Raw genomic sequence first — 14,456 nt, 5'->3', positions numbered from 1 at the left:
CAAAACCTAGGAATTGAAGTCCTTTCAGATCAGGCAAAGCTTGGTGTGCTCGGCAGTGTTCAAGCTTGGCAGCCTTCATATTACATCGCTAGAATTGTGGTGCACCTGACTTCTCAGCGTCACAGCACCTAGGATGCCTTTGTGTGTCCGTATACAGAAGGCAACCTGAACACACCTTCCGCTACAGATTCTGTTTTAGTGCTGTTATGCCCTTCAGGTCTAAGTATCTTGAGGTATTTGTTTATTTTTTATATAAATAAATACACTACAGCTGTCTTCAGACTCACCAGAAAGAGGGCATTCGATCCCTATTGTGAGCCACCATGTGGTTGCTGGGAATTGAACTCAGGACCTCTGGAAGAGCAGTCAATGCTAAGCCATCTCTCCAGCCCCTTGAGAATATTTCTACTATGAATGGATCCAAAGAAGAATCTATACTGTATATAATAGAGCTCCAAGCATGAATCCCAGCTAAACCAGCTACGTGGCTGAGTCTTATTTGGCGAAATGGAGACAATTGCTCTGACTTCATAGGCTCTCTTACAGCAATTGAAGATAAGGACTAAATTAAATCATTCATAAATCAGCTGTCACATGAGAATTTAACAAATGTTAGTTATCTGCCCAGTACCCCAAGCATTTAATAGTTTGTCTCTACGACAGATGTTGTTGTATAGTAAAGCCCAAAAATGTAAAAGTCCGGGGCTGGGGATTTAGCTCAGTGGTAGAGCTCTTACCTAGGAAGCGCAAGGCCCTGGGTTCGGTCCCCAGCTCCGAAAAAAAGAACCAAAAAAAAAAAAAAATGTAAAAGTCTTAATATGGGATATGAATAGAATGTAATATATTCTTGGGGAAAAATATACTATACCTATATCATCATCATCATCATTTCCTTGTTAGGAATTCACTTTGCCTACTATTTGTCATGACAAGTGTTTCCTTAGGTTAAAATCTTCCAGCATTTTGATTTCTCCATATATTTACTCTTATTATCTTTTATATAAAAATGTTTAAAATATAAGTCAGCATAGTTAGCAAACACACACATGCACACACACAGAGAGAGAAGGGGAAAGAGAGAGAGGGAGAGAGAGAGAGAGAGAGAGAGAGAGAGAGAGAGAGAGAGAGAGAAATGCATATATTTTTAGTGAAAAACTAACACCTTTCACTCTAAGAAGGATGTTCATGCCAGAATTCGATGCTTACTCTTCTTGGTAACAAACTCCCAAACCATAAATCCAATCTGACTTCCGGTTTGAAGTTAGGATCCTGAAGCATAACTTTGAGATTCCATTTCAAGGTGGCAGTGACAACCTATGCTGGTGTCTTTCCCTCCTGGCGTTTTAAAGCACGCTAATCCGAGCTCACTCATAAAACTCAGCAGCAGGGGATCACTGTCCAGTGGCTTATTGTGGGCAGGCCAGACTGGTTTTAACTGAGCAGAGGAAGTTAATTATCCCGTGTTTTAGTTGGCTCTAGGAATGAATAACCAGTTCTTACCATCTCACCACAGTCTGCGACAGCGTGGGGGATGGGAAATCGCACACCGGAATCTGCAGTTCGGGGCTTTGCTGGGACTGAGACCGCCTTAATCTGTTTCCCAAGTTGTTTGAACCAGTTCAATAGCAGTTAAACAAGGTTATGTAAGTGACACGTGATGTAGCCCAAAATAGTGACTGCAAGCATGGGCTACTGTTGCTGGGCAATTGTCAGCTGAGGGAAAAAAATCCCTCAAGCAAGACAACAAATGAACTTTTAAAGATGAACATGAGATTTAAGCAGAAAGTTAATTTTAAAAAAGGTCTTAGTGAAATTGCCTTTCTGATGTTGAAAGTGAGTTCTTGTATTGAAAACAAGAAATGTTGCTCACGAGGTCAGTTCATCCCAGAGGACCCAAGGGTGGTTAAGTGGAGAGGCATTCCAAATGCATTGGGGACCATGCCTCCACACTTGATTCCCAAGTTTTAATGAAGAGCAGCATCAGCCCAACCCTCAGACTTGCTGACGTTGGATAGATAACCAATTATTAAGCAAGATTATTTAGTTGAAGAATATCTTAAGTATTAAAGTACCTTGTGAACTGCTATCTTTTAGTGAATCCCCTTTGTAGCTTTAAATTATAAAAAGAAAATTCTACTTAATTCGCATGACGCAGCAAACATTAAAACTGAAAAAGGAAAGCACGGTGTCTGGAGACTTTTGACAAGCTTGTTGTCAACCCAAATGACAATAGGATCTGTTCAAAATGTGCCTCAGCTGTGAAGAGGTTTGTTATCCTAATGTTTGCACTATCACAGTGGCCTCAGTCTGTGATGCCCCTGCCTTTAATGGGCTTCACATATGGCGAACTGGAAAGCTAGGACCCTGGGGCAGGACTTAGGCTCAGCAAAACTCTTCTCCCAGGGATTCTGGTGTTGGAGTCTCTTAATCTCTAAGAGACCTCGTAAATAGCACTGTATTTCCCCTCCCAGACTCTGGGCAGATTGAAAAACAAAGGAGTGGCTTGTGGAAGATAAAATATCAGCCTTTTTCAAGGGGGAAGTTGAAGGATATGGCTTTGCGGTGAGTGCAAAAGGAATCTGCAATCTGAGCCTGGGAACAGGGCTCAGGCTGGGCTCCACTGGGTGAGGGCAGGCTTCCCCAGAAACCAGGAGACTATAGATACTATAGACAGAAATTTCTCCTCCGAGGGAAGAAAATGGGCTGAGGCAAGCAGGCCAGATATTCTTCTCAGATCTCCTCATCAAAGCAGAATGAGCAAAAGGCACAGGGGCCTGAGGTTCAACGTCTTTCAACTTCCTTCTGAAAGAAGGAAACTTGAAGGGTGTGGCACAACTGTTCCTGTCTCCAGGGCTCAGGGTGAGGTCCCAGCAGTTCCGTGTGGCAGAACCAGCCTCACTGTTTAGTGTGCTTTCCTTTCCTGCAGTGAGTTCTATGTATAAGGTGTAACTACACAAATGCACGCAATTCGGGACCTTTTGTCTAGTGTCACTTACCTGCCACTGTTTGACTAAGTGTCTGTTCAAGGGATCTAGCCCTCCATGAATCCTTCCACAAAGATTCCGAAAGGTTTAGAACCCGTTGACCTTGGTGTTGGAGCTGCTAGGACCCTCCATGAATCCTTCCACAAAGATTCCGAAAGGTTTAGAACCCGTTGACCTTGGTGTTGGAGCTGCTAGGACCTGCGGCATTTTATGTCTAACGTCCCCGAGCACATTAGTGTTCTTCCTTATTAAAGTGTACCATCCTTAGACGCCATGCTTACTGAGGAACAAAGCAAGCAGCACATACACAGGGCCTCCAGGTTCTCCCAGCATCCCTCAGTCACTGCATGGCATACCCTGCCCCCAACCCTGAACTTTCCAGCCCAGAGGCTAGGCTCCCAGGTTTTGGCACTCCAGGATAAATTATTTCTCCACTGGTGAAATGAACCAATTCAAAAGCCAGATTAGATCATATTAAATGAAGGTTTATTGGAAAGCTGATCTTGAGAATACTGGTCCCAAGGACTGGGGCCATGGAAGTGGCCATAGGAAAAGAGGAGAGGGGGAAGAGAAAGAGAGAAGGAGCACTTACAGAGAGAGCTGTGGGGGAGGGGACCAAAAGGTCTGGTTTATCTAGGGAAGAGCCTCTGGGGGGTGAACGAGGGGGCAGCCCAACCCCTGGGTTGGAAAGTTCAGGGTTGTGGACAGGGTATGCCAGGTAGAGACTGAGGGATGCTAGGAGAACCTGGAGGCCAAGTCTGCTTTGATATGTAAAACAAGCACTTAGAGTCTAGAACTAAAGATCTCCTCAGCCAGTCAGGCACCAACAGAAGACCACACTCTCCACAGTCATTTCAACCTCAGGAGCTCTCCTTTTGTGTTGGTTTGTTTGTTTTTTAGTGTATCAAGGTCTGTAAGAAAAAAACATACATTTTCAAGTTGTTTATTTGCTTTTGAAAGAGATCTTAAGTGCTGGGATTAAAGGTATGTGCCTCACAGCCAGCTAGGCTGTTGTTGCTGTTGTTGTTGCTGTTGTTGTTGTGATTGTTGTTGTTTTTAAGTTTAAGAAACACTTCCTGTTGAAATAGTACGCCATAGAAACAGATGGTTTGACTCCAAGCACAGCCCTGGTAAGAAACAATACTAGAAGTTACTATCTGAAATGAAGATTGGAGAGGACACAGCAGCATGTAGGAATGGACAGAAAGTATGATGTCACACACAAGACCTGTCCAAGGTCAAGTCAGACAGAGAAGGGGAAGTGCAAACAAAGTCCAGGTCCTCACCGAGAAGCTATTTGCAAATGGTATCTGTTGGGAAAGGGGACATCAATTTTCTTCAAAGAGATGACTCTGGGCCTACAACATATTCTGGGGCTGCCCATACTCAGGACAAATATTCTTCATTTTTATGTGCTTTTGCGGTTTATTTGGTAGGGTTTCTTTCTTTTTTCTTTCTTTCTTTTCTTTCTTGAATTTCTTTTTCATGAGAGAGAGAGAGAAAAAAAAAAACCATGAATTTGAATGGGGGTAGGGGAAAATCTGGGAGAGGGAAATCAAATGAACAAAATATATTATATGAAAAAAAATTTTAAGTAAATTTAAAATACAAGTAATTTTAAAAGCTAATAGCTGGAGTGGGGACAGTAGCAATAACACCATTCATTAAACCCTTCTGTGTCATGTGATCTCTGTGCTGGTTTGTGTAGCAAATTAGCAAATAGAAAGACAAAATCATTTCTCTGAAGTCAGTGTGTAGATCAAAGCTTCACACCTCTGTAACTTAGAAGTTGACCCCAAAGAACCTGAACTCAGGGGAGAAGGCACTGAGAGAGATGACAGGACCCAAGAAAATCTCAGGGGAAGGAGTCATGGGGTGTTGTTACCCATCAAAGCCGGAAAATAGTGTCGAAAGGGAAGACGATTTCAAGGTTCCCCAAATAACCAACTGTAGTTTTAAAATTGTAAAGAAGAACCACAAAGGGCCTTCGAAAGGTTGAAGAGAGTTTCCTACCAGATGAGGACACATTGGAGACATTAAGCAAAGAGTTCCCCGAGTGAGCGTGAGACCCAGGAGAGAATGTCAGTCAGCTTTCCATTCCTGTGTCAGAGTACCCAAGATAAACTTGTACAGAAGAGAAAGGCTTATTTTGGACTCATGTGTAGAGAGATTTCAACCTGTGCATGTTTTGTGCCTGTGTCAAAGGAGTGCGTGAGTACGGAGGGATCCTTATTCCTGATGGTTCTAAGAAGGGGGCAGGGAGGCAGGGCGTTGTCCTCAGAGCTTTGGCAGGCCCTAATCACCCTCCAGTTACCTCATCCTGCAGATTGCTGCTCAGTGCCTGGGTCTGCCAGAGCTTTGTCGGCCTGACTCTGCCTCCACACATTAGCTATGCCCCTGCCTCTCTTGGAGCAAATTCTTTGTTTGAGTCACTGTACATCTGTCCTCTCGATGTTTCAAATTCTAAACATTCTCTAGGGCTTGACTGAGATGGTTCCTTTCTTTCGACGTTTTCATATATCTATTACTAATATTCGCCCTGTACCCTACCCCATTCCTGACTGGTCCTCTCTTCATAAAGTCTTCTTCCCCTTCCCCTTGTATAGCCATATCTTAAAGTAACATCACATCAATACCATATGTCTTATTCCAACTTCCCGAAGCTCCCTGAACCTCTATAATGTAAAGTCTTGGAGGCAATGAATGGGCTACTTTGTGAGTTCTTCAACCTTGCCTTGAAAATCTTTGGGCTGCGGTATGGCTCACAGGTAGAGTACTTGACTGGATGGCGTGAGGCCCCTGGGTTAGACTCCTAGGGCATGCGCATGTATTCACACATATACATGCATATGAATACACACACACACACACACACACACACACATGTTTATTGAATGGAGTAGAATCATGGCTGGAGATGTATTCTGCTCACTTATATTTAATTAAGAGCTGACAGTTATTTGAATTTTCTCACTTTACCTTTTTTTTTAAAAAAAAAGAAAAAAAGTAAACTAAACCCAGGATGACTGGTAACACCAGCACTTTTTAATCTTTTTGTGTGTGTGTGTGTGTGTGTGTGTGTGTGTGTTCGTATGTGTTTGTGTGTGTGTGTTTGTGTATGTGTGTGTGTGTGTGTTCGTATGTGTTTGTGTGTGTGTGTATGTGTGTGTGTTTGTGTGTGTTTGTGTGTGTGTGTTTGTGTGTGTGTATGTGTTTGTATGTGTTTGTGTATGTGTTTGTGTGTGTGTTGTGGTGTGTGTGTGTTTGTATGTGTTTGTGTATGTGTTTGTGTGTGTGTATGTTTTTGTGTATGTGTTTGTGTGTGTGTGTGTTTGTATGTGTTTGTGTATGTGTTTGTGTGTGTGTATGTTTTTGTGTATGTGTTTGTGTGTGTGTGTGTTTGTATGTGTTTGTGTATGTGTTTGTGTGTGTGTGTTGTGGTGTGTGTGTGTTTGTATGTGTTTGTGTATGTGTTTGCGTGTGTGTATGTTTTTGTGTATGTGTTTGTGTGTGTGTGTGTTTGTATGTGTTTGTGTATGTGTTTGTGTGTGTGTGTGTGTGTCTTTACTATAGGCCAGATTTTACACTTCCTGTTGATGCACTTTTTTAATTGTTCTTTTTATTGGTTCTTTGTGAATTTGACAGCAATCACCCCAATCCCACTTATCCCGCCACTCCACTTGTGCCTGTTTTCCACCCTTACAACCACCTCTCCAACAGAGTAAAAAAATTTCTAGTTGTGGGAGCTATAGTGTGTCACAGTGTGCCCACAGTACATCCTTTTGTCCACACTTCTTCACTTGCAAAATTTCATCTCAATGAGTCATTGGTCTGGTTCAGGGCCTCTGGCTTCTACATCATTATTAATACTGAGTCCTCACTGAGACTCCTCTCAGATATTCTGTTGCTGCCCTGTGTCATGGAGATCCTGTAGTTTTGGATCTGTAAGATTGACACCTTCATAAACTGCAGCCATTCCTAAATGGGGTAGATGTTGGGGTGAGACAATTCAAAACCACTGGCCCTCCCACTCTCATACCCCCAGGGCTGGCTCACGAGCAATATGCAAACCCCTACACACCCAACACCTGTCCAGCTCTACCATGCTCCCCAGGCAGAGTGCAGGGCCTGCTATCCTAGGTGCCTGAAGCAGGTGAGAAGCAGGACCAACTGCCACCTGCCACTAGTGGCAAGGGCAAAAGGAAGGGGAGGGGATCTGAAGAGGCAATAATTAGTCTGCTCTAACCCCCCAGCATGTGCTCGAGATTCTTGCTACCCACCCAAATATTTTGGATTCACTAATGAAAGACACACATGCAACTTTAATTTTAATATGCCCTAAGCAGCTCGATGGCTAGGCCACTTCCAAACTTCCACATTGCTAACACCTCCAATATTCCTGAATTATTACTTACTAAAATCTATATTTCATTTCTGCTACCTGAGACCCAACTGGGGGAATGGCCTCCCAGGCCACTCTTCCCCATTCTTACATGGCTGTATGCTTTCTCCCCTGCAGCTCAGGCCTCACCTTCCTGCTTCCCTGTCCTGGTGATTCTAAAACTTCTTCCTTTCCTTGGTCCCCTGCACAGGGAACCACCTCTGTCTCCCTGCCCAGACAACTTTATTTACCAATTAGAACCTGCTGGGGGCAGGGACTGACAGCATCTCACATGCATGTGAATTCTCCTGTAATTTGGGAATCCAATTAACATAATATAAGCAATAAACCAAATCGAAAACAGAGATCTCTCCCTTGAAGACAGTACCGCATAGCAGACAATAGGCAGAGCAGCTCTCCCTCACTCCTGCTCTCAGAGCTGCCTCACATCTCAGGGTCAGCTCTACGGTGCTAGCCAGACAATGTGCAGGGTCCACTCTCCTAAGTGCTGCAGCATTGAGGGGCTGGGACAGCTCTCCTGCTCTCATGACCCCAGGAACAACTCTCCTACCTGCTGCAGATGGTGAGAAGTAAAGGGGAAGGAGGGTATCTCTCACTCTTTCACACGGGTGCAGGGTGCAGGGTGCAGGGCCAGCATTCCCATGCTATAATATCGTCCAGCTCAACCTCAACTCCAGCAATGGGGAGGAGGCTCTCTCAAGTACTGCGGCTGGCTAGGGTGGAGTCAGCTTTCTGCTCTCATGCCCCCAGGACCAGCTCGTCACATGATGCCCAGGTTAGGAGTCAGTTCTACACAGCCCTAAGGCATCAATATGTCCCCAGGCAGCAGCCCAGACCAAGAATGTCCATCTGACTTTTGGTGGTAACAGACCCTTGTTGCTGCAGGGCTGTAGATCCAGACATGGACCCCCCCAGTGGCGGCACAGGCCAAGACCACACCATGGTCCCAGGTCATCACCAGCTACTCACATCAGGCCATTCCTTACTACCCTGGAATCTCCAGTTCTGCCTCTCTTTATTGTGCATATATCCTTCTGTTCTCTTTCTTTTCCATTTCTCCACCACTTACTTACTGCTCTTAGTGGTGACTGGGGTCTCTGAGTGTCTTGGGTAATCACAGGAGTGCTATAACCATCTATCTGTACATCATGATGCCAGACAGGGGTTATCTTGGGCATGGTCTGCCCCAACCCCACTCTGCATGGTGCCCTTCCTGTCTGGGCCTGACATGAGAGCCATCTGTCTGGGGCCCACAATCTCAGGTGGGGTTCTTCTAGTTTCTGGCTTGATCCTTGCCCCTGGGAGCCAGTGTGGGCCTGCACGCCAGACTGGTGTTCATCTTAGGCTTGCTTTTTTCAAGGAGTGTTAGGCTATGAATCGTTCAGATGTCCACAGGTCAGAACAGTGAAACATAGGTTCTCCCCTCTCTGCCAAGTACCAATACATGTGTGACACAGAAGCCAGTGCAGGCAGGATTGTTAATGCCTTTTTGTTTGACCCCCATACTGCCACTTACCTGTTTGGCATTGATGTTTCCATTTTATGGTTTAGGAGACCGAGACTCTGAAACATGAAGCATTCTGACTGAGGGTTTCCATTCCCCTGAGGCTGAGTCAACCTCTAAGCCCACAGGCTTTGAATGCAAAGCCAGTCCCTTCCCGCTCTCCTCCCACAGCCTACCATCTGCCTGCCCTGTCCTTATGTTGCTCTAAGACCCTACAGCCCTCAATATTTTTATTTTCTCTCTCTCATTTGGCACCGGGTCAAGAATAGCTCAAAGTTGGTCTTTTTTTTTTTTTTTTTTATTGAGAGAGAGAGACCAAAGATAACTTTTGTTGCTTTCTATAATTTTTGAAACAATGTTTACTTTTAAGCACTTCCTAAATTATCCTACAATTAAAAACAAACAAAACAATTTTACAATTTGAAACAATGCAAAAGAAATAATAGCTTGTATTTTGTTTGTTGGTTTTTTTTCTTAAAGTCAGCTTGGTTGATTTCCTTTGGTTTCTTTTCTGAGCACTCAAGTTCTGAGTTTCCGGTCAATTTTTGAATTTGCATTGCCCATGCTTCCGGATCCCAGCATCAGAGTGCTCCACCCACACTGGCCATCACTTTGGAAGCCTTCCGGAACCTAGACTGCCTGCCTCTCCTCCCAAACCTACTACAACTGCAGGCATCACTGACTGACCAGCCTCACCGTGGAGTGGGGCCAAGCAGGTTGGGCCCAAATCAGCAGCTTCACTTACCAGTCAGCCTCAGAAAGATACTCCTGCCTCGCTGGCTTCATTGAAAATCCACAAAACTCATTTTCTTCCTTCCTCCCTTGCTCCCTCCTTCCTTCCTCCTTTTCTTTCACCCTTCCTTCCTCCCCCCTTCTTCCTTTCCTTCCTTCCTTAGGCAGAGTTTCATATTGCCTAGGCTCATCTCAGACTTGCCATATAGAGGAGAGAGATGGGGCTTGGATTTCTGATCTTTACGTTTCTACCCACCAAAGGCTAGGTTGGGCCTCCGTACTTCCTTTAGAGCTCATTTCATTGTTGGTTATAGTGTGGAGGGGAGTTCCGTAGAACACTGGAAATGGAGCCAAACCAGCTTCATTTCTGGGTATCATTTGTAAGTTAGTTACTTAGGAATCTTGGGTGAGCCTTCTTTACTACGAGTCTGTGTCTGCATGGTGTACTGCATTAACCTGCAAGTTACAGTTGCTGAACCCAGATGTCGCTATCAGATCGTCCCAGGGGTGGCAGTGCATTCCAGGCTACTTGCCACAATGTTCTGGGTTCTCAAATGAAGGACACACATATGCCACCTTATATTTAATATGCCTTTGACAGCTCAATGGACGGGTCACTTCTTAAGCTCCATGTGGCTAACACCTCCCACCAACACTCCTGAGTTATTACTTGCTAAAATCCACAGTCCGTCTTTGCTGCCCTAGACACCATCGGGGGGGCCCTTGGGCTGCTGCTGGGTTCTTACGTGTTGGCTGTCTCGCTGCCCTGCGTTTTTCAGACATGGCAGCTGCTCCTCTTCCAGCATGGCGGTTCATTCCTTCCTCCTCCCTCCATTCCTTGCCCAGGAATCCTAAAAGTCCCACCTCTGTCCCCTTCCCAGCCTAGCCGCCGGCAACTTTATTTACCAATCAAAACCAACTGGTGACAGAGACCCTCAGGGTCTTATTGCGGACATTCAAATTGTTGTGCAATTTGGGGGACCCAATTAACCTAATATAAGTAGCATTAGACCAGATCCACAACGAGTTACACGTGCTGTGTGCATATATTAACCTAACAATGTGCTATTCGTACACTGATTAATTCTTCCAACATCTGTGCATCAGTTTCCAAGCAGTGTGCTCTTTGTACATCTCTAGTTTCTTCATTAGCCTATGAACCATTTTTTCAGAGTGCTACACTATACATTTTTTTCCTTTTCTTTTTTTCGGAGCTGGGGACCAAACCCAGGGCCTTGCGCTCTACCGCTGAGCTAAATCCCCAACCCTACACTATACATTTTGTACAAAAGTTTTTAAGGGAACATTTTGGAGTAGTCAAATCATAAATATATGAAACGATTTTTCCCTCCACATTGTAGAAATATGTGCTTTTTAAAATGTGTTCTACTCTATGTTATGAGAAACAGAATTTCCTCATTTTATGAGAACTTATTAGCATCTACTAGAAATCTACAGGGCATTTGCATTCCCCTATAAAGTTGTAAACTATCTTGTAATTATAGGTATTCTTTGGCGTATTGGTACTGATAGAACGGGTGGTAGGATTTTAAACTTAGTTGGGAATCACGAATTACATTATTTATTGAAATAACGGCACTGATCTTTAGATCTCCCTCAAAGAACAAGTGAATTTTACATACCGGTTACTCATATTAACAGTTTTTTTTAAAAAGCTTACTGTGTAAATAGCTCTTGACTTCATTAAAATCAATTTGGCAAGAAAAAAAAAATCAGAAAGCTGAAGTGTTTAGGGCTTCCACTAGAACTTCTGCCTTCCCCTCTTCATGTCTACTGACCTCTACTCCACCCATCACCCACCCACCCACATGTTTCCTGCTCTTTACTCCCAGTTTCTGGCCCCTCTTGTGGTGGGACAGGATCACTGCACTGGACCTGAGAGTCCTGAGCTAGATTTTCTGAGACATATGTATACTCTCACATGGTCTGGAGTAAGAAAAAAATGAGCCCATTTCCAGCTGCCTGAAGTGGCCTAACATGTTTCCCTACACGAAGTTGCTTGTCTCTTTCTTCCTTGATTATTTCATGAATTATTTATGTGAGGTTTAGTTTCTCTTATAGTCTCTAAAGGTAGACTCTTAGATCTTCAATTTTATACCTTTCTAATATAAGTATATAAACCTAAAAATACTCTTGCTGAGTGCTGCTTTAGTTGGGCCCACAAGTTTATATTATGTTTCCATTGTCACTGAATTTAGAACAATCAGTTGTTTACAGTATGATTTCTTCTTCCACACATAAATTACTTATAAATGTGTTGCCTCATTTTCAAATGACATGGTCCTCTTACTTTTTGCATGTGTTTCATTTATAAATGGCTTTATATTATCTTTATATTATCTACATAACTTCAGCCTTTTTCTACTTCAGGTTTACCTACATGTGCTTGAAACAAATGTATATTGTGCAGTTGGGTGACCAAAATGGGGATAGGTGAAAGTGTGTAATAATGGTGTTCAAATCCTATGTACCCTCCCTGACTTTCTAGATGGTAGCTGCTTTCCTGGTTACTGATAGTTTTCTATTTTTCCAGTTATGTGTATATCTTTTGCTTTCAGTTTTTATTTGAATGTGTGTGTTTGTGTGTGTGTGTGTGTGTGTGTGTGTGTGTGTGTGTGTGTCTGTGTGTCTGTGTGTTGTGTATTGGGGGTTGTTATAATTCCAGTTAGATCAGTATAAAATTATATTCTATATCTCTAGCAATACTCTTTTAAAGTTTTAAAGTCTTCCTTGTCTGATATCAATGTAGTTACATCAGCTGTTTTTATGCTTACTGTTGGTATTGTATTTTTCCACATTTGTAATCTGCCCATGTTTTTATGTTTAAAATACACCTTAGCACACACTGCATCTTACTTTTAAAACTAGTCCATCATCTTGAACTTTAGACCATTTATGTTTAATGGAATTTATGCTTGGGTTTATATTTTGCCTCTTTTTTTTGTTTGTTTGTTTGTTTCCCATGTTGTTAATTGTTCCCCTATTTTTCCTTTAATTGTTCTTTGAATTGGTTGTTTTAGTATTCTCCTTTATACCTCTGCACTGTCTCATAAACTAAATTTGTTATTGTAGTGTTGTTGTATGGATTTGTTTCTCAGTGTGCGTCAGATTCTTGGCTCCAGGAAACACAGAGTTCAGTTCTCCATCTCAGAGCTTTGGAAAGGGGACAGTGAACATAAATCCCTGATGACTGCTTAGGGGATGTTTATAAAGTAGACACCATAGCTTAAGAGCCATTGCTAAAGCTTATATAAAAGATATATATTTTACCATAGATTACTGAGAATTCATCTATAGCATTTCAAATATAACATCCAAAACTTACAGCAGTGGAATTTTCTAAATATCCTATCCCATTCTTAGTGCTATATTGATAGGTAATTTTGTATATGTGTATTTTGAAGGTCTCATAATGTGTTTTTTTTCCTATAAAATTTCCCATGTATTTACTATTTTCAATTCTTACTTTTTCTGTATGCCCAAATTTGCAATGGGCATTAGTTTTCCTAAACATGAAGAACTCTGTTTTTTATTTCTTACGGTGCAGTCTTGCCAGGGACAAATTGCCTTACTCTTGTTTATTCAAGGGGGGAAATTTTCACTTCTCCTTGATGTGGAGGAAACTAATTTTAAAATTCAAAATTGAGAGTCTTTAAAGATACAATACAGTGTCTTTCTGGCCTCAATTGTTTTTAATCCATATTTTTATTAATTTTTGAGAATTTCATACATTGTAGTTCGATTATATTCACCCCCTCCTCCAACTCCTTCCAGATCTACCCTCCCCAATCAATACAATTCAACTTTATGTCCTCATTACTTAACCTAGTTCATGCTGGGTACACCTAAAGAAAACTAACTCTCTCTCTCTCTCTCTCTCTCTCTCTCTCTCTCTCTCTCTCTCTCTCTCTCCCCTCCTTCTCTCTCTCTCTTCCTCTCTTTCCCCTTCCCCCCTCCCTCCCTCCCCCACCTCCCTCCAGCAACTGTCAATTATCAGGAGGTCTGGCCTCAATTTTTTTGATCAAAACCAGTTATTAATCAGTCTTGCTCCCCTTGTGTGATATAGTTTCCCTACCATATAAAGATGCGTTTGGGAATTTCATCTTTATATTTGTATCTCAGACATTTGGCTGTGTCATGCTTCAGTTATTTTGTTTCTATTTATCTTTTGGCATTAGAAAATTAGGTTAGAACCTCTTCACATATATGTCTCTGCTCTATCCTTTCTCTTGTTCTGGGACTGTAGTTAACCATGCTAAATAATTTGTGCTATCTCACATATTACTGATGTTCCCCTCATTTATTTTTAAATAATTTTTGTCCTGTGTTTCAGTTTTAGCAACTTCTGGTTATATTCACCTTATTCCATTGTTACATTTTTGTTGAACATCCAGTATCCTGATAATTCTAAACACTAACTCTTAAACACTACACATTTCAGCTTCCAAATGTCTCTCTGTTTTGCCTGCTTACCTGTCTGCCTTACTTACGGCTCTACATCGCTAGCTCTCGTTTCTTTCTTTTTTTTTTAACTAGTGATAAACCATATTGAATTTTATTTTAATTTATTTTACAATTCTTTGATATACATAGAATTTCACCATTTTTTAAGACAAGAGCAAAATCTGGATGTGCTTTATTTAATAAAATATTAAATCTTGGCTGAACATTTGGTGCTACATTTTTTTCATAACTGATTTCTTAGTTTAGATATTACTAACGTTGATAGCTCTCATTCTTTTAATCCTTGTAGTCTTTTTTTAATATACAATAACTCTCGGGTGTTTCTAATTCTAGCCCTTAGGTTATGTGT

At 42.2% G+C, this 14,456-nt stretch overlaps 1 protein-coding gene and 1 pseudogene across 6 annotated transcripts in view; one reads left to right on the top strand and one right to left on the bottom strand.

Annotated features, from left to right (window-relative positions):
- Positions 1–14,456, top strand: part of Nr3c2 (nuclear receptor subfamily 3, group C, member 2) — a 344,228-nt gene that overhangs the window by 227,187 nt on the left and 102,585 nt on the right.
- LOC120098703 (small nucleolar RNA SNORA17) lies at positions 8,748–8,860 on the bottom strand (annotated as a pseudogene).

Source organism: Rattus norvegicus, chromosome 19 (genome assembly GCF_021556685.1).
Source record: "Rattus norvegicus strain SHRSP/BbbUtx chromosome 19, alternate assembly SHRSP_T2T, whole genome shotgun sequence".
Lineage (NCBI taxonomy): Eukaryota > Metazoa > Chordata > Mammalia > Rodentia > Muridae > Rattus > Rattus norvegicus.
The sequence above is the reverse complement of the archived record's forward strand: the minus strand, read 5'-3'. Positions and strand labels throughout refer to the sequence as shown.